At 33.8% G+C, this 22737-nt stretch overlaps 1 protein-coding gene across 3 annotated transcripts in view; it reads right to left on the minus strand.

The window, feature by feature from the left end:
• siz (Brefeldin-resistant Arf-GEF family protein schizo) overlaps positions 1–22737 on the minus strand; it is a 194343-nt gene that overhangs the window by 102517 nt on the left and 69089 nt on the right. For all 3 annotated transcript variants that reach the window (XM_076131070.1, XM_076131077.1, XM_076131071.1), the window contains exon 3: positions 8974–9020. The gene's annotated coding sequence lies outside the window, so the exon portion shown is untranslated. The remainder of the gene's footprint in view (positions 1–8973; positions 9021–22737) is intronic.

Consider the following 22737-nt stretch of genomic DNA (forward strand, 5'->3'; position numbering starts at 1 on the left):
GAATAAAACAATAACCTAGCGGGCTACGTTCAACAAAACCGATAAAAATACAGTAAATTAAAGATTCAAAGGAAAGAACTCCACAAAATGCCTATTGATTATCTAATCGCGGCTTTACGTGCAAAAACTGAAATCGATTGAAATAAAAATAAACTTTGCCACCGTTTCGGAAGCGGTTTGCGCAAAAGAAAAGTTTTAATGAAGCCATAAAAATACTTTCAAAACACATAAACTGATTTCGAGAGAAGAAAGTATTACAATGTGTGTGTATTCGTAAAATTGTTCTAATTATAACACAGGGTTTTGCATTACAATGTATTTTTTTGCATGAGTGTGTCTTCATGCGTGTAAGACGCACTTATTAAGATTGTATTTAAGACACTATCAATGCACGCAACGCACACATTATTTGTGGTTTTCTGTTATTATTATTTTACTATCGGCCCGTCCCGCCTTCGCCAGGGTAAACTTTTATATGTTATATAGGTACATTTAAATCTTCCTTGGAATTTGCTATAACTATTGGTAAGAACCATATGAAAATCAATTCAGTATATTTTGAATTTGTCGCGAAAACACAGACGGATACAGCAAGGGGACTGTTTTATAATATGTAGCGATAAGTGTTTATAAAGTTCTTGAAAAATGCATTTATTTCTTACAGAAGTAATAGGTACAAAAAAGAATCATCTCTCAACTTAACGTATCTAGGCTTTCATAGTACAAAAAGAAAATCTATTGAATAACAATAAAACGGCAAAGTTGGCAGCATCGGCAAACTTCAGCGTCGACCCAATTAATGAATACTGCTCGGTGGCACGACTCACGCTTGGCTCGTAGTGCTCGTACAATATTAACGCCACCAATTAATACTAGACTCTTATTCAACAGTAGTAATTGAGTTCGAGAAACTTTGGTTGAGCTACTTTCTTTTTCATAGTGTTTGATCATTCCTTTGTTTCGTTTAATTTTGATGATTGGGTATCGTGAGAATAATAGCATTTTTGAGTGAATGATTTTATATGAAACCGTCTTTGGTCAGTAGTCAGCTTTTATTATTCTTTTATCTTTGTAATTGACGATTATCTGTGCAGAGTTTATAGCGATCTCATCGTTACAAGAGAAACTAAATATTATCCTAGTTAATGGCGAGATATACGCTTCATACGGGCAGACTTTGTGCATTTTGTTTTACATAGACTGTTTTCAATAAAGTTACAAACATATTTTAATACAGTATATCACGTGAAATCACGTCTTACTTTCACGGTATTAAGCAGAGAACGAAGACTACGCATAGATCCTACTGCTTCAGATTCATGCACATACATACATAATATAGCTTGTACTTATAAATAATACTTTACCAATCAACCCTCATTACACTATCCATAACAAAACTGACAGCCAGTAAAGCTATTTTCGAACCATATAAGCGTATAAACCAAATCGTACACACATCACTAACCAAGGAATCGATGTTTTAAACTTAAGATGAAACAAAGTAGTACTTTCTTTAGAGTGTTGGCTGAGTGCACTCTTTAATCTACTTCAAACGTGTAATATGATGCTTGTAAGACGTACGTTAACACAATGTTTACAGTTAATGGTGTGGGTAGATAGAGTAAATAGTTGCGTAACTTGTAAAGATTCTTGATGTTAAACACTAAGAAGTTTCATAAATAAATGTTTACAAAAAAAATACTACATTTTATAAATTTACAGCATAAATGTCAAAAGTATTGCCAAAATTCGTTAATGGTTTCACCGGCAAAAGAATTGATACCGAAATGGGTGCCAAGTTCAGTGGTCAGTTCTAAATATAATTACTCGAAGAAGATAATTTATGATATATTGAAGCCTAGTGTTGGACTTGGCTAGTTTTCATTGACGAGTTATATTATAATCTTTTGATGGGTAAACAGAAAGTTTATAGCTTGCACTTTTTAATCCCGGAACATAATTTCACGGACGCAGTCTTAGGCAGTAGATAGTGGTGTCTCATAATTTTAAGCGACTAGATCACATTCTACTTGTCCATTTAACGTGTAATGTAGCAACTATAATACTTTATGCGATAGAGTCACGCGCAAGTTTTTCTTATAGATTCTCTTCATTATCATTGGTCTATTCATCCTTGTAGATGCTGCTTAATAACTCAAACGTATAATTAAATTTTTCAGATTTATAAACGGAAACAATCTGAATTGGTTGGACCTTCTAGTATAACACGGCGATGCCTTCAATACTGCCTGCTTTATACTATACAGTCTAAAATAATCAAACACATCATAAAAAGAACAACTACAACTTTATTAAAGTTAATGATTTCAGAAGAAACCAGCGCAAAATCGTAACAATTTACAAACATCTTGTTACATTATTTTGTAGCAAAAATTCGCTAAAATCTCATTACAAATAGCACAATAACTTAACAAAGAGGTACATAAATTATGTAGGCACTTATGTACAATCGTATGTGGAGCATAACAAACAGTTTGAAATATAAACATAATGTTTAGTGGAACGAAAGTAAGTGCAGTTGAAAATTACGTATGTCATAATGATAATCCTTTGCGAATTGTGTTATGAGTAGTGTGACCGCGATTGTGTGGGCTAATGGGATTTAGTCCCATTACTGCGAATGTAGATTAACAAATGGTTTGTAATAATTTTGCTGTATTGTGTTGAAATGATAAATAATATTAACGTATTGGGATTATCATTGGGGTCTACTAAAATTGCCTGTATACGCATTCTTCGGGTGCATCAACGCCTATATTGTTAGGAGTGAAAGTGGTCACCATGGCCGAAATCGGTCGGATTGATCATCATTATCGTATTAGCGTAAATAAATCTCGGCTGTTGTTACATTAAATGTTTAGCATAAGAGAAAGATCTGCATAACACAATTCTCTTAGAAATCTCGCTGGACAATAATATACCACACGCAAAATTCCAGCAATAAAAATCATCTATCAATCAGTCGTAAAGTGACAAGCAAATCGACGCTTACGTCACTTTAATATGTTTTTAATTGATATATCGGGTGCGCACGCGACGGGTTTTTGTTACTATCATGACTAAAGTCTTTGACTCTCAAACAATACCACGAGGCATGGTTCAAGGCCAACAGTATCAATTGACATGGCCCTGTTTAATGAAACAATAGAATTAACCGTCCGCAGCGAATCGTATGCATTGTGTCGTAGTTAAGAATTTAGGAGAGGTGATTCAATTATTTTGAAGTGTTATTGTATTGTACTTCCTACTTAGAAACAAGTACACTTGTCACTTGACATGTTAAGTAATCAAATTGGATACCGTCCCCTTTCTACGGTGCTTGAATTATTTTAATACTTGCGGTTCACTGTACTGAAGAGTGTTTCAGTCAATAGAGAAGCCCTTTAACAGTACAATTTAGCTATGTACTTTTTTATGTGATGTCACAGATAAATGTAGACTAAACTATGAAACTTAGATACTAAAACGGTAGTTAGCAAAAAAATAATTTATGCGTATTATATAAATATCTCAGTTGACAACTAGTGTACCTAATGTATTAATCATCATCATTTGAAGATATAAAGAAACAACGTAGTCTAAGTGACAATTAAAGAGTTGTCAACTGAGACACACACAAGCTTCCCTGGTATCGAGTAAAACGAATATTGTTACAATTTAAACAGGGGTGTACCTACATCAAGACTATAAGACCCCAATCCACTGGCACTACACAACATAATTCAAAACAACCAGTTTTGTACAACAATAATACTAAGACATTTGATTGACAGTAAGACAGTCCCACAATACAGAACACCATGGCGCCCCTACCGACGCGTCTGGATACTTTTACTCGCATTCCTAATACGTGCGCCTGCGCCGGCGCAGTTTTCACTCGACGCGCTTGTGGCATACCAAGATGAACTGATTTACAACCGCTGACAGCTCGTTACTTTGAAGGGCCCGGCTATTTATTAAATGTTTTTTGTTAGTATTAAATTGGATTACGGTCTTTGAGAGTAATCGGGTTAGTTTAAGATAGATTAACAGGAAGTAATTGATCGGATGTAGAGAAATATTACTACATTGTAAAATTAATCTTAGTTTCTTTTTAGGGTTCCGTACCCAAAGGCTAAAAACGGAACCTTATTACTATGGCTCCGCTGTCCGTCTGTCCGTCTGTCACCAGCCTGTATCTCTTAATCGGCGGTATCTATTAAGTTTGGAAGCTGAAATTTTGAATACAAATTATGTATTTCCGTTGCCGCTATAACAAAAAATCCTAAAAATAAATGAATAAACGGGCTCCCCATACACTAAACGTGTCTATAACGTATTTCGTTTGTACGGAACTCTGCATGCGCGAATCCTACTCGCACATGGCCGGTTTTTTTAAACAAGCTAAATCATTCACTAGTTGGATTGCGTGTGATGCACTCATAACTATCTATTATTATAGTCAAACACAGTAATTGAGTCGAACATACCATTGAGTTTAGCTCATGAGAGTATTATTAGTGCTATAATCAGGAATCGGGTAAATGATTGTAAAATCTTCCGTTTAATGACAACACAATCTACAGTATATTGTCTTACGTGTGAATCATTGCGATGATTAATCCGTACATCACATGTTTCATACAAACTGTACACGCAGGTAAACTAAGTAAAACATGGAACTCACTTACTTCATTTGTGGGATATAACCATAGACTAAGTGATATAGCTTTATAAGTCATAACCTTTTTTTATATTTCATCGGAAAACGTGCCATCAAACAAAAATAAAGTCGCATCAAAATCTGCTAACACGCTGCCGAGCTACGGAGCTAGACTCGCGGAGGTCTTCTTTTTACCTCGGAGGGTTATAAAACAACATTTTTTTATCTTCATAGTACTAACTACCTCTCATTACTTGAGGAAAACTTTCCGATATAAATCAGATGGAATTTTGAGTTGTTTTCACACATCAGCTCATTATATCAAGGACATAGGTAACCGTCTTCATGAACTGTGAAACTGGCCCTTAATCTTATACCCTATAAAAAAGTCCCATAAACCACCCTACATGTGGTGCCTCAATCACAATACAGTCAATCAACACAATAGCTAACTCGCGTGTGTCACCCGCGATGATTAATCACTGCGACATACGGCCAATGATATAACAATACACTTTTATAAACATTTGTATGCAACAACCGTTTAATAAACCAAAACTGATCATTGATTGAGCTTTGTGATGGCGTGAAACATGTTTCGGTCAAATTGTAGGAAATCAAATATGCTTAACTTAAGTTTTGCAACAAAAATAAGTACAAGAACTTATGTTTTCCATAACTTTACTGCAAATACACTGTCCGCACTGTCAAAACTGTAACATTTCACAAAGTTAAATCGCCTGAAGTTTATTCTAGGCTTGTATTTTTATCTTCAGGTTATAATTCTTTTAACGTGCACTTAGAGATATTTATCACGAATGCCAACACAAGAGTCGACAGAGATTATTTTGCGGTTTGGTAGTACTACAAGTTTGTCACTTCACGAAACTTTTATCAAATAACTATGACTATTTATTTACTTATTAACTTCAAATACAATAGATGTGTAAAGGCCGTTATGCTAAGATACTAACAATAAATACATTAAGACTTTCAACAAGATATTTTTACCTACTCTTGGAAACTAAGCCTTCTTCCTAAATAATTAATTCCCAAAAGCTTACATTTCCCACACATCCAACATTCCATCTCAATTCTTTCTAGATAAATGCAACAGTACCTCATTACCAGTTTCCTCTCGAGATAAATCCCGACATTCAGTTAAACTGGACGTGAGCAGTGAGAATGTGAAGACGATTGCCAACTTCAACGAAGACAGTGACAAATAGCAGCTTAAGCTCTGAAGATCGTGACCCTTGCTCTTGGGAAAATACTTACTGTTTCTTTAACGTTGTGTACGGTGTGCTAAATCCATACTTCCATACTATATAATACTATATTACAATATTTACTATATTACTATATCCCTACTATTATTAGAAATGCGAAAGAAACTCTGTCTGTCTGTCTGTCTGTTACTCAATCACGGCTAATCTACTGAACCAATTTGCATAAAATTTGGTATGGAGATATTTTGATACCCGAGAAAGGACATAGGCTACTTTTTACACCGGGAAAATGACGCATTCCCATGGGAAAATTCAGGTGGCGGACGAAGTCGCGGGTAAAAGCTAGTGTTCAGCGAAGACAGTAACAAATAGCGGCTTAAGCTCTGAAGATCGTGACCCTTGCTCTTGGGAAAATACTTACTGTTTCTTAAACGTTGTGTACGATGTGCTAAATGGGTAATAAAGTTGTAGTTATGGTTCCTACGTCATAATATAGTAACACGTGCGGGAGAAAGGTTGTTGCATTTCGTGTGATGTGTGTTTAGTATGTTGTAATATTTTTTATGTTTTGCGGTCAAGTTAATAAAGGAGAGTGTGTAGTGATAGGAGTGTAGTAAAATCACTAGATATCTGGTAACGTTTTAAGATTGAATATAAAATTTCCATAAATCTCATCCGCACAGTTCTTGTAGGAGTGCGTCAGAATCTTTTTGATTGCCTAATGGTTGTCTAATGAACTCTTTCTTACACTAAGAGGAACTGCACTACAGTGAATAAGTCAAATAAACATAAAAAAGTATTTCTTGCCTTTACTGAGCGCCAGTAAAATGTTATCCAAAGTCTTTAGCCGGCTTAAACAACTAAGACATTGTAAGCCACTAACCGCAGTAAAGACGACAACTATAAATGCGATTAGTTCACAAGAAGTTGTGGAATTAGCTTTGAAATACCTTTCAACACTTAGATAAATAAAAGTCAGTCCATTTTCAATAAAAAATTCAATACTTTAAAAAGTATTTTCACTGACTTTTAAACTATTCCAGCTGATTATTCCGCCATGTTACGGTCAAAGTATTCAAACCACGACCGCGGAATAATCCTCAAAGCCAATTTTACACTCAAGATAGTTTGAATAAAAAGCGAAAAGCTTTCTTTAAAAGAGGTAGCGACTTTAAAGATACAACCTTTGTGAATGGATCTTGTTGCCAGGGTAATAGCTAAAGAGTTCGTACAAAATGGACACTAATGCTGGAATGGAATTCGTTCATTTTAACAAAATGTTGTTGAATTTTTCAGCGTTTTATTCGACTGGTATTTTGGAGCACATTTTCATAGTTTTAAAAATATTGTAGTTTTTATGCAAAATCATTAACTGTATATTCATGCACACAGTACAGCATTAAGTGTGTAACAGCCTGCTATCAATAAAATAATTTATTCAATTTAGCAAGGCACAACAAGCTTGTGCATTTTCATTAACTACATGGCTCTCTACTTTCCTAATTTAAAATCTTTGTTAAAATACTTTTGACTACACTATTATTTACTATCAAGTTTTTATTAACACCACTCATATTATAGCATATAAAATGATCGTATATACGTCTCCACAAAGGAGTAAAATCTTCAAAAGGCACCTCAATATTTCGTCACAAAATTCAAACTCTCGTCACTTCCGCGTGTATTTGCGGAACATTTTCCTTAAAGCAAAAAGCCTATCAAGTCTGATATGAAAGGTAAACAGAAGACATCCGTTTTATTCGACACTTTACAAGATATCGTGATGGAACTGTGATTCTGTTTGCGATTACGTAATTTATAAAATGTGGTTCGCCAATTTTGGTATGAATTTAATTTAAGTTATAATAATAATAGACGTTAATCAAACGAAAACACGGCGATCCTTCAGGGAGACAATAGTCTGAAAATTAACTTTCTAGACTTGAGCGTTAAGGCTTACCTACAAAGTATAGTATTAAGAATAGTAGCTCGATTGCCATCAACTACCGACAATCGGCTAGTTATCGAGAAATTTTGTGAGAAAATCTGATCAGCGCCTCTTACGGGCGTAGTAGGAACTATTTTAGCAGTACATTTTAAATGTAAACCTTTCGATAATTGTCAGTACTGACAGCAGAGAATCGCGCTACAGATTTCGCTATTCAAGGATAAACTAAATAACATTTAAAATTATAGCAAACGTAAATCATCCGTCCAAATTATTTTTCTTTACATAATTACTATTAAATATCTAGAAAAATAGACAGTGGCCTCAGGTATATCTCACGGAATACAAGAGTTAATAAAAAGAAAATTCACTCCGTAATCGGTTAAAGAGGTTCTTAAATAAATCAAATAAGACATTAAAAAACATCACGTTGTCACCGGTAACAAAAGCGTACAACCAATTCCTTATCATATTTTCTGGAACCCAAATCAATCAATTAAAATACCCAATATTGACACCTCAACGGGTACAGCGATCGATCAGGTGTACACGTTATAATGTAAACATTCGATATTATAAATTAAATGATTGCTTTCTGCTAACAAATTGATATAAAAGTATGATATCACAATGATAAAATTAGCATAGAATCGATCACACCTATTTTATATGACTCAATTTATATTAAGCTGGTTTTCCAACCATCTTGTATGAACTTAGCTAGTTATTGAACTATGAGATCATCATATTATTATAGTAATCTTCCCTCATTATTAAACAGCCTATCTCAGACTAGCCTAGCCCTTCTTTAACAACCGATTACCTAACAAGATAATTGTGTAAAGTTACAAATTATCCTACTAATATTATAAGTGCGAAAATTTGTGAACATGTATGATGTATGTTTGATAGTCTTTCACGATAAAAAATACTGAACGGACATTTTACCACAGAAATCATTTCACGCGGACAAAGTCGCGGGCGAAAACTAGTAACTTATAAACTGCGACTAAGTAAAGTGGATAGGCTATGAAATTTGACACCTGGGTCTTTTCACACAAGAAACATTCTTAAGTTCTATGGATATATTTTAATGCAAATGTGTTAAATGATATAAAGAATGTATTTACCTTGTAATGAACGTGTCTTTTTACACCCAACTCCTTGGTTTATGTACCTGGAAACAAGAAAGAAATATTTAATAGTTGAAATTCATAAAACCTCTAGCAGGATGATTCTTTGATTAAGTCTCGGAAATAAGCGTAACCAATCATCTAATAAATCAATATATTCAACTACTTGCCCTATCCTTATAGTAGCAGACAGAGACTAAAGAACGCATTTTCTATGATCTTAGCTTTCTTCTTTTGCTTCATTCACACTAATACATACATTCCGTCAAATTCTCTCATAAAAAAACTAATCTCTTCTATTTGAAATAATTGTAGACGAATTATTATAATAACATATGTAAAGTATTAATATAATAATTAAAACTTGTCAAATGCATTACACACTTTATGTTCAACCGAGATATTTCCCAAGCGTGTTTGTTATGTAGATTCGTTGAACGGTGCCTTCTAATTCAACATTAGATCGTATGCTCTTTAGATATGTCGTCGTTCCTTTCACAATATTACTTGGAGATTAACATTCTATAGTATTTGTAGTAGATGCATTTATAACGAAGATTTTGTGAACTATTGTGTTACTAAATCAGATGGGCAAATATTAGCAATGCTCTCCAAGATATGACCTATATTTTCGTACTTATTTTTATCAAGTTTGTGGCTTCAACTTCGCTATATTAGATTTTCATTTAATAAAATGATTATTACTAGTTTCACTACTAATAGATAAGACTTATTGTTCGACCAAGTGTGAATAAATAGTCGATCTCCTATTAAGTTGATCAACGCTTATCCAAAGTTCATGAAATCTAGTTTTCATTAGAAAATCCTATCGAGTCTAATAAAACAAAAACAGTCTCAATTTCTTATTTTCCCGTTGGATAACTCGAAGCGATTGTCTATAATCAAATCATCGCTACTTTAAGAGCCATAAACAAGAGTGGCTCCGAAATGTCCCCATTTACACGGTTTCGGTCAAATTAGTCACTTCGCCGCCTTTTTTAACGTACCCCAATTATTCGCTGGAGGAGCTGAGAGGACCGTCTGAAAACAATTTTTGAATTGGCGTTGAATTGTTCAAGTTGCTAATGTGATTTTCCGTCGTTGTATTTCATTTCGTCTTTAATTGAATAACGCTTTACTGGTCAAACGATAGCATTGCTATTTTTATACTGATTATTTAATTTTCAGGATGTGTTATTAGGAAATTCTTAAATAAGGTCACAACTTATAGATTTTATTACATCATTTGTCTTTAATCTTCTTAAAAAAACAGTTCAGTGCTTACTTATTCCGATAGCAAAATAAATTCGGTTGACTCGCTATATTATTAATGAAAAACTGTTCATAATAAGCATTAAATCGAACTTTAAAGGTATCCTTATATTTGGACATCTGAAAAAGATGTACAAACTGATAAGATAAACACATGTTTACATACATACATACATACAGACAAACAAACATAAAATCACGCCTTTTTCCTATAAGGGTAGGCAGAGACTAACACCACTTGGTGCGATCCTTACAAGTCCTTTTTTAATTTGACAATACACCATGTTATTATAATGAAGACTAGTTCTGGGATTCTCGCTAATAATTTCTATAACTATCGCGTAATTTACATTATTTTACATAACAATGCCCTGGAAGGAAGTTCCCATCCGACCATGTTTTAATCATAATTATGACTTAATTTTGCAAGAAGCTCTGATTGAATATAAACTACCTTTAAGTATTTCCTTATGTGTTTATTGCAATTGGAATCTATCAACTTTTTAAAGACTTGCATGACACGTCTATTAACTCAAGTTGGTTAATAAAAGACTCGAGACTCGAAAGTTTCGAGCGGGCTTGAACTTAATCTTATCAGTTCTTTGTATTTCTCTTATTAATTTTGATGAACCCTATTAACACCCATGCTATCCACTAAGTCCAAACCATCTACCAATAGTATTATTATTACATACAGAAAATTTTATATAGAGAAAAGGTTTATAGGCTTGTAAAAAATAATACTTTTAAACCCCAAAGCATTTGTAGTTCTCTCAGTAGAAATAAGACTAGTATTTAAAAAAATATTAAGATGAAGCCACCAAATTCTGTCCACGCCGCCTTCAAAGCTCCACACATAATGAAATTAGCCATCCAAAATGGTCTCCTTTCTGTTTATTTTGTTCTCCGTGACATAATTAACGTGTACTCGTAACAAAGTAAGTCTTACCGTTATTCTACAACTACGTACTTGTTGATAAAAGGAGTTCCCCTTTTAGGGAAACGGAGACATTTTGTTTTTCCATAAAAAGTAGGGAAGTGGGTAGTTAAGAACCTTCTAAACTTAACTGTTAGTAAGTTAAGTAAACAAAAGATATTTTAGAAGGAAATACAGAGCTCAGAAGATAATTTTCTTTTTATTTAGATATTTTAAATTCCTGTCTCTGCCACGACTGAAGAAACAGAAAATGGCTTCAAGTCTTCTAGCTTTAATAAAAGTGTCTTTCTTCTACTTCTCAAAGATAGAAATGGCCTAAGTCTTAGTATAACATCATCATCAACCAGCTTCTGCCCGCGACTTCGTCTGCACGAAAAGATTTTCCGGTGTAAAAAGTATCTTTTATGTTAATCTAGGTTACAAAATATACGTGATCTAAATTTCATCGAAATCCGTTCAGTAGTTTTTTCGAGAAAGAGTTACAAACAACATTTTATTATATTAATAGGTAGGACCATTCATTCAAAAGGAAATAATTTGGAAAAATACTTCCCGTAAAATTAATAAAAGTTATTATCGTCAACAGTGAATCTACAAGCTACATAGTAACAAAAATAACGCCTTGTAATTAGGTATATAAAGAGAATTTCTTTCATCCTCCCCTCTAACTCTGAATAGAAACTAGATATGAATAACAATTATTCCTGCTCAGCTCATCACTGTCATACCCTTAGTTAATTTAAAATACAAACGGCCTCTGAGTTCCAGCTGTCATCTTTGATCTCCAACACGTCCAGTCCAAGTGTAGTAATTGTTATTTAAGACAAGATAATTGTAGCAAGTACTTTTTCCTTAATATTACTTCTACGTAATAACTCCTGTATATCGAATAAAATATAAATTATGGAATATTTTTTTTGATAAGTTTCGACCTTATGCCGTTATCATTTTATGAGTAATTAGCTTTTGCCAGCCACTTCGAGTGGTTTGTGACTTAGGACAGAATTTTCATACAAACTTTCATACCCTATTTTCTCCCCTTGGGGGTAGAATTGATCAAAAGCGATCTTAGCGGATGCCTACGTCATAACATCTACCTGCAGGCCCAATTTCAATTTGCCCATTTCGTTCAGTGGTTTGGGCTGTGCATTTCCTATCGGTTTGTATTTACACGATACTACAAGTTCAATACTTTTACTACACATAATTTTTTATGTTCTTTTACCGAATAGGCACAATCACAAAAGATTCTATTTGGACTATTCAAAGAAAAGATTCTCAACTTCCTACTTTCCTGATGAATGAGGATCTTAGATTGCCGCGATTTGTCGGGCACAAAATAGTAGCATGAGAGACTTTAACCAAGACAAAGGGCAATTTATAAGCGTTGGGTTCCGTAAGATTTATTTACATTAGGGTACGCTATTATGTAGATGTATCTTATGTGCCCCGGTATTTATTGTAACGTGATTTTATTGTGTGTTTAGGAAGATTAGGTAATTATGTTGGGATAGTGCGAAATTCAGTTTTCCTTCGTCAACATACATCCCCATATTCTCTATACATATCATTATCATACGTGTAGGCATTTACAGACTCTTCTTCATTGATCCTGAAAGAGCAAAATTTAAGGTTCGTATCGCTCATTAAGAGACATAGTTTTTTTTTGATATGGGTGTTATAAATCAACCAATTCGGTCCTTGCAAAATACTGACTAAGCTTACTAATTTTCCTTATCTTCTCAAAATCTATTTACCCGTAATTGACTAACAAATATCCCAATAAATTATCACCCTTCTATCAGTGAGATAATTTCAATATTACAGTATATTACCGGACATAAACCTCTCTCAATCCGAGTCATAAAATATTTGATTTCGTGCCACATTAGGGTTGGTACACACTTGCCTACCGACTCTAAAGTCGGACAACGTAGAGGGCCTTGGTATGCACATTTATGCAGACCATATATAATAATTCTATGTATTTCTAACATATTAGGTCGGGGAAAAAGTCTTTTCGCATCATAGTATGTATGAACTTATAATAAAATCTCTTTGGCTTGAAGAATCATAAATGAGTACACGGTTCATAAGGTTTCTTTCAGTGAGCTCGTGAGGTACCCAAATATCGAGCTTTTTTGTGTAGAGAAAAGATGTTATTACAAGTCATACATACTTTAATGCGAAAAGACTTTTTCCCCGCCCTAATACATAGGGGCTGTATCAAACAGACCATAAGCATAAGGGTTACGGGTCTCTGATGTTCTAAATTCTGAATTTTCTATTCGTCAGCTGAACCTTGTATGCAAGATTCTCTACTAAGTGGTTAAACTAAACGTTAAACACAAATTAAAGGCGGTTGCTTTAAGCGGTGCGGTGGCACGCGTTCCCCAAGACATCCCTGTAAGAGTAAGAATGAATTAGGATGCCAAGGAATTTAACCACCAAGTGGATTGCTACCGTTTAACCTTCCACTTCTGCTGTGTTTGTAATAATGTGCGACTGATTTGCGGTTTTGTACGGCCACATGTGTCTCAAGCTTTAATGCTGTTATGCATTGTCGATTATTTTGTTAACTTTAAAGTTAATCTTACTTTCATTTATAAGCAGATAGGTACATCAAGATTCTATGTCACAAATATGAAAAATCAATTAAGCATCTATGCAACAAAGGCCGTATTAAGATGAACTTAATACTATGATGACTAAATAAGTTAGTTGGTGAGATTGGCTATCAGACTTTAAGCTCTGCAAACAGAAGCCCGATACTCGACTACTATCGAGGATCGCCAATCGCCTAGTCATAGAAAAAAATGTATGAAAATCTGAACAGCGCCTCTAGCGGACGTTGCAGAAACTATTTTGGCAGTACATTTTAAATGTCAAACTCTCCTTAATCGATGGTCCCGATTGTAGATCGATAGATAGACAACGATGCGTCGGCACTAACTTAAAGTGCCTAATAAAACTTGCAATTACCTACAGACTGTCGACAGTGCGTACTGGGTCTTACGTTAATATGTAATGTGTCACTATAGAGAGCCTGTGTAAGCATATTGCGCATTAGATAGTAAATTGTGTTTGAACTGTCTGTATAATTGCTTTCTATTGATTTCAGTCTGCTTTGTTACATGTGCCAAGTTATTCTGTTAGTGTGTCAGTTTGGTATAATATGTTTCTGTGTTATGTACAGTCATGAGCACAAACATGTATTAAATCACATTTTATTAAGTCAACTTTTTTAATTTATTGTTAAAATAAAATAAGTATCCTTAATATTTCGTAAACTTCATATCGAAATAGTCATATATTTTTTTACAATTAATATCGTTATCAATTACTAGTTTTACATTATAAATGTGTGATGCATATTTGTGCTCTTAACTATAGGTACATGTGGCGATTTTCAGGAGTTTAAAGGAAACAAGAAATATGATTAGATATTTTATTAATATATTTTTTTACGTTTACCACCAGCTCGGAAATACCACTCACACTGAGAAGAGCTGGCAAGAAACTCAGCGGGGATTTTTTAGTTATTTTTTTACAGAAATTATTACAGTGTTTCTGTTATCTCTTAAGTATACAATAAATCGTCAAAGACATTCAAACATTATTCAAATTTAAAATACAATGAAGTTGGCAAATATTTTTTTTTCAAAAGAAAATTACATATCTTTAAAGTATGTTATTTACCTTATTATTCTTATACATACTTACATACAATATTTACAAATATGACTAACTCATATATTTGCGCATAAGTTAGACTTATCAACTATAATTTTTAGATCATTGACCTTTTAGCAAATACAAAACTATTAGCTTAAATTATAACAATATCAAACAATAAATATTTTAGCACGTGCATTCAAATGGCATTCTGAAACCACCAATTTTCAACTACGCAATAAATCTTTCACTGCATTTAGCACCTGTCTGCAACAATTGCCAATATTTTCAGGAACGGAAAATTTTCCGGTTACTATACAAATGACAACAGTAATCTGAATGAATTAAAAAAAAAGTCTGAAGAAAAAGACTGTCACGAGGGCAGGAAGAAAGAAAAAAAACTTAAATTTTCTAATCCGCATTAGGAGAGCGTGGCGAATTCAAGACTTTATCCTTTCCGCATCGCAATAGAACACACTAGTTCAGCAATCGAAAAGTAAAGGAAAGTAAAACGTACGTTTAAAGCAAAAATTAAACGCAAAATTTACTTAAAATCTGCATAGTTCCTTAATAAAAATGATACGAATCTAAGTTTCTATTATTATTCGTATGTCATTAGAATCGATTTTCCTACAGCATATAAACGCGCCAGTGTCACGGGTCATTACTCAAGCACTCACGGGCTCGAGGGAACTCTCGGGACATAATCGTAGTTTAGCAGGTGTATTGATACTAGTCGTATGAAAACATCAGAGAACAGGTGAACGTAGAAAAATATTGAGAGTACATGAATGTGATTAAATAGATCGCTTTATATTATAATGGGTCTTTAACGCGATTGAAAATAAGGTAAGGATATCTTATTTAGTTACTCGACGTTTCGATCGAATTTCAAATTGCAGGGAGCTTAATATACAAAGACAATATTGCTATCTTTATATATATAATTCTTCTGTAAGTGTGTATGTCACTGAACTTCTCTTAAACGACTGGACCGATTTTAATGAATTTTTTTGTGTGTGTTCAAGGGGATCTGAGAATCGTTTAGACTCACAATTTTGTCCACTGGGCAATGTTTTTTTATTTAATTTTTATGGCAAAACAACGTTTGCCGGGTCAGCTAGTTATAATATAAAGTAGAAATCGACATCTGCAACTGTCTAAAGTATTCAAAATCAGTAATAGATTTTGGAATACAAATTAATCTGCACAACGAATCGACTAACTATGCCTTTGTACTCGCAGATCTTACTGTATTAACACTTTTAACTATCTCTCTTTAGATGACCGGGAAATCCGGGATTGTCCCGGAATGCAGCGCCTTGTCCCGTGCCCAGTATTGCGACCTCGATGTCCCGGAAAGTAGCTTGTAGAAATTGTCATAAGTAGGGGGTGACAGGATTGGAGAAACTTAAACTTAGCTTAAGATTGCAATCTAAGCTCCTCTCATCCCCCCTCTCCACTTATGTAGTGTAATTGTCCCGTAAATTAAAGGTTTGATTATATAACCGAAATCATAATAGGTAAAGATGAAAAATATTATTTAAAAAAACCAACTTTTTTAACTTACTCTTGAAATATCCCATTAAAACAAACCCCAAACATTACCAAAAAGTTGAACATGAATAAACCAAAACTGATATTGTTTTTTCGCCATTATTATTTCAATAACAGTACATAAAATCACAAACTTTGTTGAAGTTATTTATTTCACATTTTAGTATGCAAATTAGTATTTATATCGTAATCATTGTATTTTATCCGCTCTAGTGATATCCTACGGTCAATGGTTCTCAAAGTTAAAGAGATGTATCAAGACCTCGCCGAATTTCAAGTTTATATTTTGAAAAAGTTATAAAGTGTAAACGAAAGAAAGACCACTTTAAATTTAGCACGGTTAATTCATTGTTTATTTCTACGTTTTTTAATTATTTTTACCTTTTATATTACTTTTTCGTAGTTAAATGTCTCAAGGGCTGTAGTGTCAATAAGATTATGAATTCGCTTATGACTCGATAATAAGAACAGTGTGTTAATTAACAACATTTGTCCGTCAAATAAATTAGTTGAGTCGATAAATTTCACGTTCTCAAATTGGACTATAAACTCTTTAATTAAATAAATATGTTCCATTGCCACATAACTATATCAGCGATATGATTTTTTTATATCAGATTTGTATCGAATAATGACCCACAAAATTGATAATTAAGAACGTTGATTAAAGAATAGTTATAAAGAATTGAGAATCACTGTCGCGGAGGGCGTGGGCCGAGGCGTCCGAGGTCACTCAACCTAAGAACATCGACAAAGGGACGCCCGTGGCTAAACTTTACCTGTATCGAGTGTACTGTTATTGGACTAATATCACATATTACAATATTCGTATTGTTCATGCCTAGGGATGTTCCGGGTATACGCTGTGAACATTGTTTATGATCAAATGTCAAACTGTAAATGTCATCGGAGAATAAAGTACCGAACACGACATTTAAATATTTTCTACACTGAATTTTACGTCTTTGGCGAAACCAACGTAAAATAAAAATCAATATCCAGTACGCTGATTCATTCAAACATGGACAAGACCTTTTAACACAAGACGAAATCGTAAGGACATTTAATCACGCGTGTTTTCTTCGAGACATCCCTATTACAAATCGGGCCTCTAGAATGTATCAACTATAAACGTAAATAGGGACATAAGTTAATGTCAATAAAGAAAGCATTGTCACCACACCTATTAATCACATTGAACACACGTACATCACAAGTTCGGTATAATATAACAATACTGTCCTTGTGCTGTACTTGAGTCCAACATGATTATCATGAACGTCTCATAACCCTCGCAAGTTCAAAGAACGAAGACTGTTTTGGAGACAGGAAAGTGGGACTCACGAAAATCACAATTATGATTGCATAGAAGATTATATCCAAGTACGCTCGCAAAAAAGTATTAAAGAAACAATCTCCTTCCTGTTGTAGTTGCTGGTGATTGTATGTCCAGTTGAAAGTACACGAAAGAACACCATGCAGCAAGTAAATAGCATGGGTTTCTTCCGAATACACATCAAACAGACACAGGGGAATACTTCAGGACACTTCGATAAAGGAGGCTTGAGTAAAAGTAGATGTTGGACAATGACAGTGCAAACGTTTTCAAGGTACAGATAAATTTAAGACATTTGGGTATACACACGATACATAAGAATGGCCAAAATATTATACAATTCGAAGACGTTATAAGTACCACAAAGATTTTTTTTTCTTCACAAAACCTACATAATGTAGTCATATAACATTCACAAGAGAGCACACCATTGCAGGTGATGGATTTGAAATTACAAATCAAAACAGCTGACGAAGACTCAAAAAATATTTTTGCCAGATTTTTCAAACTCGATAGTCCTCAGAACGTCAACTTTTAAAATGAATCATTAATCTCGGTCAACGCGATTCGCCAAATAGAACAAAGGCTAGCACAAATGGCAGAACATTTAATTATGGCACGCGAGTCCATTGACCCCTTGTCCGTTTGTTATGGTGCGAATCACTAGACTGGAAAATCTATGGGAGGAATACCTATTGATTTTTAATTTGAACCCCAATGGGGAAGCGTCAAGTTGAAAGAATTCAATTTTAACTGTCCGATAATGGTCTTAAGTTTCATTTGAATTCGGGACTATTGGAACCTGATTGTAAATTGTAACCTATTATTTGAGATCGTGGAACGGATTATTCAGTCGTGATTTGATTGCCGAATAAAAAACTTAAAACCTTTCCAACCGAAATCAAGTGACATTGTTCTGAACGAGTCAACATATTTTTATTTGAACTCTTTAATAAAATAAAGATCAAAATTATCAAAGCTTCCACACTTATACCTTTTCCAAATGAAAAAACGGGAAAATGAGAATAACAGTTCGCCTCAGGATAATCATAAAGCAACAGAATATTAATTTAAAAGCCCACAAAATCGTTCGTATGTCTCTTGTCATGGATACGACCGCAGTCCGTGAACGTTTTATTAAAATGGACCGGCAATTATTTCATGGGTACTTTTGCATTCATATTTCATTTTGAGCCGGAATTTGGACTAATTGCCATTCTTTTGATTTTTGGCTACAATACCTTTATGATTTGTTACTGGGAAGTCTGTGCAAGAACTCGTGGAATGCAAAGTTAGGGACTGTTTGGGCAGAGACAGACTACAACATAAAATTTTGTATTAAGTAGGCGAAGACGATAATATAGAAACTCAAATTGAGATTATTATCATTACCAAAAAAAGTCATATGAGAATAAGTAATAGATTTGTAGAAGTAAATACAGTATGTAAATCTCCAAGACCACGCCATAGCCTCATGTTTCTCAGACACACAAAGATCCGTTAAAACGTCGTTTACTTTAAAATTGCTAGAATCAAAGGCGCAAAAAGTGCCATTGTGTCCACTGCGCAATACTATAGCAGGTATTCATATTTAAAGTGTATGGTGTTACATAAAATACTGGCCGTATTTTATGTAACACCATACAGCCGTGAGCACACGTGCGGACATCTCGGCAAACAGGCAGGCAGATGCGCGCGCGCACCTGGCGAAGACGCCGCGAATTTAGGGTTGCTACATACCTTTATTGTTGGCTTAAGAGTTTCACGTCTGCTGCGTTGCTAATTGTCAGGTTTGTAGTTTTATTACCCCTGGATTATAAAATCACGTGCGAAATTTCGGGGTGATCTTAGAGATAGAAGCAAGAAGCAACTTGGTATGCTCACATTAAATTGCTTCAATTATGCTTTTCGATAGTAATACGTTCTGATTAGCGATGCTGTTTTTATTTTGTAAAATTTAGCACAGTGGGAGACAGATACACTATAGAAAATCAAGCACCCCTCACAGGGGCACAAGTCGTTATGTAAATTAAATGATTATTGAAAATTCTCCGCCTTTTCAAAGGCTTTCTAATGTATCTATGACAACCCTATATCCAGAAATAGTATAAAAGAAGTAAGCGATCGCGTCGACCGATTTTACAGAACAAAAAAATAAACATTTTTCTAATGTTTATTTACAAAAGATTGTGTTACGTTGATAAGAAAATGGTTTCGAAAAGTCAGGCAATTAACCTGTATTAGAATTTCGTAATATCGATATTTGAGCTTGTTTGTTTATACAACTGTTTTATGTAGATTTTGTAAGAGTAGCCATCTCGAATACAGCTGAACTTATAATGAACAGTCAATAGAAGTTTATAGACGCAATTGTGGACTATATTTTGATGTAATGTAAAGAATCAAACATACATAAAAGTAAGTTGTAGTCCTTGTTTCCCCTTAAAATTAAATATAAATATAGATGTTAATTACTGAATGTATCCTGGTTTTGTTCGTTGAATGTAGAAGAAGGATTCTTGACACCAGACCTCTAGTGCGAAATGTACGGAGCTCATTAGCAATAGAGATCTAGTGAGAGAATCCTTCTCCAGTTCGTCACGCAATGAAGTATCTAGTAGAAAAACAACATATTTCACATCATATCTTTGGGGTTTATCAAGGAATAGACAAAACAAGAATGTCAACTTGACACTGTCGTAGAACAAAGACGGGTCTGCCTAAATTATCGACTTAAATAAGTTTTACGTTTGGATTATTGATATCAAACAATAGAGGTGAAGAAACATGTTAATACTACTATTATTGCACTGTATCTCATTTTAAGTGAACTTTATGTTTTTATGAGAAATAAATGTCTTTAAACCTAACTCCTTAAGCTTTATATGTATTCTGTCAAAGGCCAGTTTTACAGGTTAATGGATAAATGTCGGATAATATCCGATAGATAAGAAACAGGAAGTTTAAAATTTTACCTGGTATACTAATCGATACTTGTTTAGAAGTAATGTATTCGGGATTTAAGAGATTTAATGTTATTCTATTGAGTATCTCAGAAAACTACTTCGAAAAAAATATTTTTTTCCTAATTACGACAGCATTTTCAATAATAACTGTATATGTTTTATCTATATACATACGTCTATGTTCTAGGACAGTGTCAAACTGTCCTTTTGAAGGTTTTACCTTCTGAACATTAAATATTGACACAAATTTAATAATAGCTGAGAATATATAACATCAATGAAATTCCATTTATCATGAAAATCAAATAGAAATTATCTTATCTTCATATACACATTGTTATCACAATGAATGTGGAGACAAAACAATATCAGTTTTGTTTTTAAACAATATTTGTTTGTTGTATATTTAGATTCAGTGTCGTATAAAGTAATTAAAGTTTGTCTAAATATGGAAGATCCAAGGGTAGTGTGTATATGACAAATTGTTTTTGATGACACAGAACAAATATATGTATTTTCGTTGTTTGTGCATTTTAATATCTCAACTAATATTATAAAATTGTAGAGTTTGCTAATCTGAGAAACCACTCGTGCGAATTGAAAAAAAAAATGTTTTGGATAACCTATATTTGATTGAGGAACGTCACTCTACGACCAATAGGAGCAGAGTACCAGTCAAAAATGTTACAAAAACTGAGAAAATTACTACCCATTCTCTCTTATGTGACGCAAGATAGCGAAGATACTATTAATATTTTGTAAAATTAAGGGTTTGCCGTAACGTTAAGGTTTAGTCCTATTTTGTTTGTGCTATAAAATTATGTAAATTGAAAACAATTTCAATAACATGCTATAAATAACTTTAACTCGTATAAGGCACACACCTTCTAGGTTGAAAATATGGTAGTGCTTTTAATACTCGTGTTCACCTGTCCTTACTTTCGTTATTTTTAGATATGAATAACTTTTATATTGATTCGCGAATATTTAGCAAGGAATTTTAGACATCAGAGAAACTGGATCTCTTTTTCGCTATCGTTCCACTGCTGGGCAAAGGCTTTCTTCATTTTATTCAGCTGTCCCTTTTGTTTATCTTGTACAACCGATCGATATCGAAGGCATCTTAGGTCATGAAACGCTAGAATAACTCTAGCGTTTCATGGGCCGCCCCGACGGCGACGACGACGGTGTATTCATTTCCAGGCACCCATTTAGTGTTGACCCGTGCTCATCTTTCATGGCGCAGGCGACTGACAGATATAGTATCATATGAAGAAAAATCGGCTTGCAATAACAAGCCCGAAAAAAGTGATTTTCTTTGATTTGTCTGAACTATTTTCCTAATAGCTATGACCATGTAAACTGTAATGTAACAAGCACACGAGTAAAAGCAATTTTAAATAACATGGAATTTAAATCAAATTACCTGTGTATATTACGTTATTTTCTTTTAGCAATACTTCATTTTGTCGATAAAAAACGACTATTAACCACGCTTCACGTTCTTTGTTCAGATGTATCAAATACTGTTTAAAGATCCATGCTAATAAAATAAATGCGAAAGTCTTTCTATCTGTCTGATTCGTTTAACACCACAGAATCAATCTTGATGAAGTTTAGCATGGAAACATTTCAAGAACCGTAAATAGGCTACTCAAAGATAAGACTTTAAACTGCTAAATTTGGGGAGAAACTTTTACGCGAGTAAAGCCACACGAAAAAACTAGTGTCAAATCCTGTTAGAATATATTTCATAAGATAGTTAACAGTGTGTTCTAAGCGGAACACATATAAAAATAGAAGCGGACATGTACCATTTTATTAACCTAAATGTCCAGAATGCATGTAATAAAATCTTTATGGACTTGCAATCGTTTAGTTTATGGCATCGCATCGTGCTAAACATTTTGCGCAGTTATATAACAATCGTATATTTGATTCGTATCATTTGCATGTTTACTTTTATGATAAATGCCATTTAAATACACGTACTTACATTGTTCGCCACTTGAAACAAT

Source organism: Anticarsia gemmatalis, chromosome 25 (genome assembly GCF_050436995.1).
Source record: "Anticarsia gemmatalis isolate Benzon Research Colony breed Stoneville strain chromosome 25, ilAntGemm2 primary, whole genome shotgun sequence".
In the NCBI taxonomy this organism is placed as follows: Eukaryota; Metazoa; Arthropoda; class Insecta; order Lepidoptera; family Erebidae; genus Anticarsia; species Anticarsia gemmatalis.